This window comes from Octopus bimaculoides, chromosome 10, assembly GCF_001194135.2.
Source record: "Octopus bimaculoides isolate UCB-OBI-ISO-001 chromosome 10, ASM119413v2, whole genome shotgun sequence".
Lineage (NCBI taxonomy): Eukaryota > Metazoa > Mollusca > Cephalopoda > Octopoda > Octopodidae > Octopus > Octopus bimaculoides.
The window spans coordinates 22,645,024-22,649,870 of NC_068990.1; the positions used below are offsets into that span (position 1 = coordinate 22,645,024).

The window sequence follows — 4,847 nt, forward strand, 5'->3', positions numbered from 1 at the left end:
GCTGCATCTTCTGTAATTTTTCTTAAATAACATTTACTGCTATCATCACGAATAACAAATTTTGTTTTTATTTTATCATTTTGTTGTAATTCTTTTTGACTCGTTCATTTGTTTATAATGTTGTTGTTGCTGCCGTTGCGACTGCTGCTGTTGCGACTGCTGCAGTTGTTCTTCTTGTTGTTGTTGTTGTTGTTGCTTATTTATTTACTATTTTGAATCTGGTCCTGTCAAAGTGGCAATTTAATATTAAAACTTGTAGTTGTCATCGCAAAGAAGTTCTTGTTAAATCTTTGCACAAACAACACATTATTATCATTATTATTACTATTCTTATTATCATTATAATTATTATTATTGTTGTTATTATTATTATTATTATTATTATTATTATTATTATTATTATGAATGCTATCATTTTTGTGGTTGTTGTTATTATCATTATTAATATTACAGTTGTTATCGACGCATATAGATTTGAAGACATTCTACGACAAATAATTAACATGTTGATGTCCCAAAACAGACACATACATACACATAATACTTAGATATACATACACACATTTACATATAGAAAGACAGACAGATAGAAAAACAGGCAGAAAGATTGATAGGATGAGGAGGAGAGGAAGGAAAAGGAGGAGGAGGAGGAGGAGGAGGAGAAATGAAGAAGAAGTAGAAGAAGAAAAAGAAGAAGAAGAAAAAGAAGAAGTAGAAGGAGTAGGAGGAGGAGGAGGAGGAGAAGAAGAAAGAAGAAGAAGAAGAAGAAGAAGAAGAAGAAGAAGAAGAAGAAGAAGAAGAAGAAGAAGAAATCGATACATATATATCGGAATATATAAAGATGACTGCTCAAAAACATATATGTGCAAATGTGAGTGTGTATATATATATATATATATATATATATATACATGCATACATATATATGTGTATGTATGAGTGTGTGTATATGTATAGGTGTTTGTATATATTAATCTATATAGAATAATCTCTTTTAAGGACGTATTGAACGCAGGGCTATTTTCTAATCTTCTAAATGTTTTCTCATATTTGCTCTTGCAGGAGTTGTTTGGGAAAACTAAATTTCGCTAATTCATCGATATCAAATATTCACTACTATCCCAACCAAATCTTCCGGAAGCGGACTAGTTTTAACTTCTTTACTATCCATTTCTATATTAGAAGTTCTGTGTATACAGATTTATACCGTCAGAATTTAATTGACAGAGCTTTAGAGTTCGCCGTCATTGGATTTGTGCTTGTGACATATGTATGTTGTATGTTAACAGTCGCTTTGTATTGCGATATTGATATTACAATCATAAACCATTGTGTGTTCCTGTGAGGAATTCTATAAAGTATGGTAATATTTCCTGTTAATATTTTATTTCTGTTTTCCTTTCGTGTGTGGTGTAATATAGAGCAGATGCCCCTTGTTGTTAATACATGGGAAATCTACTGAAGAGTGTTGTTTAATCAATGTAACACGTGGAATATCTATATTTGTATGTACGTATGAATGCATATTGATAGATAAATAGATAGATAGATAGATAGATAGATAGATAGATAGATAGATAGTAACTATGAACCAGAATAGAGTCGAGAACCGACGGTCCCATGTGGCACGCTTGATAATTGTTAAGAGCTTCGTCTATTTATGAAACTATTGGTAGCCTTGTTAAACCACAAATAAATAATAGCTTACATATATAGGCGCAGCAGTGGCTGTGTCGTAAGAAGCACGCTTCCCATCTACATAGTTCTAGGTTCAATCCAACTGCGTGACGTGTTGAGCAAGTATCTTCTACTATAGCCTTGGGCCGACCAAAATGTGTGTGTGTGTGTGTGTGTGTGTGTAATGATATACTATTTTACTATTTTAAAATGTTTCAGCTGCAAAGCTGCGGTTATGCTGGAGCACCACCGTTGACTGAGTTACACCATTATTTGGAAGCTCCTCTGATATGTGGCATTTGGTCAATAGAGGAGTTTGATGCTGCTGCCCTCATCTGCGTTACCTGCCTGTAGGTACGCTCGTCTAGAACCCGTATCAAGAAGAGATCAAGTTTTGTTTCAAAGACACTTACATCCATACCATGCAGGTCTCTCAGGCATTTCGGAAAGATATTAAAAAGCTGTGGGCACTTGGAACCCAAGCTGTTGCAGCATCTGGTTCTGTATTTTGATGGTGATGTTGGGATTTCTAGCACTATACAGTGGCACTATACAGTGGCACTATACAGTGGCACTATACAGTTCTGCAGTTTGAGTAAGTTTCAATGCCAAAGGTTGGTACAAGGCCTTCTAGGATTTTCTACATGTATATCACTGCATATCTCTCCCGCCTTCGTTCCAAGGAGTCTTTCCCAGTAGTTGGCATTGAGATGATTTTCTTAGTGTAGCTTCGTTGAATTGCTTCGAGCTTCGCCATGAAAAAGCAGTCAAATTCAAATCTTGACTCTAAAACCACTATAAATGTTCATAAAGAACCAGGAGAGAAAACGAAGAGACAGAATAAACTAGCAAAAATTACTGGATAATTCCAGATCCCGGATACATATATATATATATATATTAGTTTATCACAGAAACGTATAGATATTTAAATGAACCTTTTTAAATAAGAAAATGAATAAAAATTTACGTGCAAATGTTTTAATTTAAAGTCATTCCAATTCATACATAGAAATTCCTACCTACAGTTGTATCCTTACACAATTCTTTAATTTCAGAAATAAAATTCCATATTCGAATCCAGTGAATTGGATATATCCCCAGGGAGAATTTCAAAAGGAAGTTATTTAACAATGTGTTGGTTGACCTACGAACTTAGAAGTGCTTGATTTTTCTTAACGCAAGCATTCCGTAGAAACTGTCATTGACCATGCTTTTAAGGATCATTTCTTAAGTATGTGTCGCAACGGTATCTGATTCTATTGAGCGGATCAACAACATCACGATGATGTGAGATTGGGTCCTGAACGTGAAACAAGTTTTTCTCTATCGTTGGTTCCTCGCCTCTAACGAATGTGAGAAATCCAATGAAGATCGTTCTTGAGCGGTTTAATAACTTCTTAAGAGGAACTCAATACTTTCTGTTCTTTTCCAGGGCGGTGAGCTGGTAGAAACGTTAGCACGCCGAGCGAAATGCTTAGAGGTATTTCGTCTGCTGTTACGTTATAAGTTCAAATTCCGCTGAAGTCGACTTTGCTTTTCATCCTTTCGGGGTCGATAAATTAAGTACCAGTTACGCACTGGGGTCGATGTTTGTCCCCTCGATGTTTAGCCCCTTGTGGGCAATAAAGAAATAAGAAGCTCTCATTGCCACGTGTATACGAAAATAAACACATTTAACACATCCATGCTCGTGCCAATATGATGCACATTAGTTCATTGATGGTGTTATGGTAGTTGAGATATAGACATTATCGAGAGTAAAAGAATAGGAGACAAAATTAGTGAATAGGTGAGAATGTTGTAGATTAATTGTTATGTTGAGAGCAACTAGACACGTCAATTCGTCGCGCATATGCCTGTCGATAATACAACGGATTAACAAAATATATCATATCAAACTCCACCCAAATCCATCCAAAATTGCTACGCTAATCAATGTTTACTCAAATACACGGTCTATACGTATCAAGTAAACACCAACAGAATCCACATTGCCAGATTTTACCTACAGAAAATCTATCTATCTATCTATCTATCTATATATATATATATATATATATATATATATATATATATAAACAAAGAGAAATTACTAGTAACAGGTAATTTCAAAGGGAATGGAAAAATAAAAACTTTTACCTTGTATTTACGGTTATACCTATAGGTTTCGAATTGTTTTAGTAAATAAAATAATTTACTAGGCAAATTCTCGTCAGTAACCGAGCCATCCAAGAGTAACCTATAATTATGAAAACAATAGCACGTGTTCCATCCTTATAAGTTATAATTTTTTTCCAAAATCCACTACGCAAGCGCAGTCTCGCAGAAAATGAAAAATGCCGAAACTAACTTTGAAAAGCCAATATCAATACTTAGACATATATATAGGGTAGCAAACTTTTACAAATTTCAGTAGCCCATACCGCTCAAAAGGTCCCTGAATAAGGGTTGTTTAAGAGTGGTGACCAGAACTCTCATGTATCCAGGGGTGAATTATCCAAACCCAAAACAATTCCTCTCAACGCATGGCTATGATGCACCCCCACTACTGCTGCTCATGATCAGAGATGCACATATCATCAGCCACTAAGGAACATGCTCAACTAATTAAGGTGAAGCAAATCTGTGGTATGGAGCAAAATATCTATTGTAGCCCGTCTTTTATTACAAGACTAAGCAATGTATATTATAACACTTCCGATCGGTTAAGATCAGAAGCAATGAGAATCCATACCTGGTACTGCATCAGGGCATTTATTATTATTATTATTATTATTATTATTATTATTATTATTATTATTATTATTATTATCATTATTACTACTTTTTTTATTATTATGTATAACAAAGCGTTTTCAAGATTTAATCTATTACGTTTAAAGGTTAACAATCTCTACAGACAAACGTCAATGCGTAAATGCATTTCTGTATTTTAGAAATGTTAGAATTAGATGTTTAGTATATTGTAAATAACAACCAACTGACAAATGTTTAACAAGAATTTTAAAATGGGAAAAAATCCAAAAATAAAAAAAAGCGGAAATATCACAGACGGTTTTTTTCAAAGATGTCTTGTTTTCATTAGTTTACAAATCTATTTTCCTTTTTTTTTTGACTGCTATTTACCTTTGCTTCTTTCAGAATTTTTTTTTTTCATTTGTATATTG

General features: G+C 33.9%; 1 pseudogene; it reads left to right on the forward strand.

Annotated features, from left to right (window-relative positions):
- The first annotated feature begins 2,881 nt into the window (after nucleotides 1–2,881).
- LOC128248960 (small nucleolar RNA U3) lies at nucleotides 2,882–3,102 on the forward strand (annotated as a pseudogene).
- The last annotated feature ends 1,745 nt before the right edge of the window (nucleotides 3,103–4,847 follow it).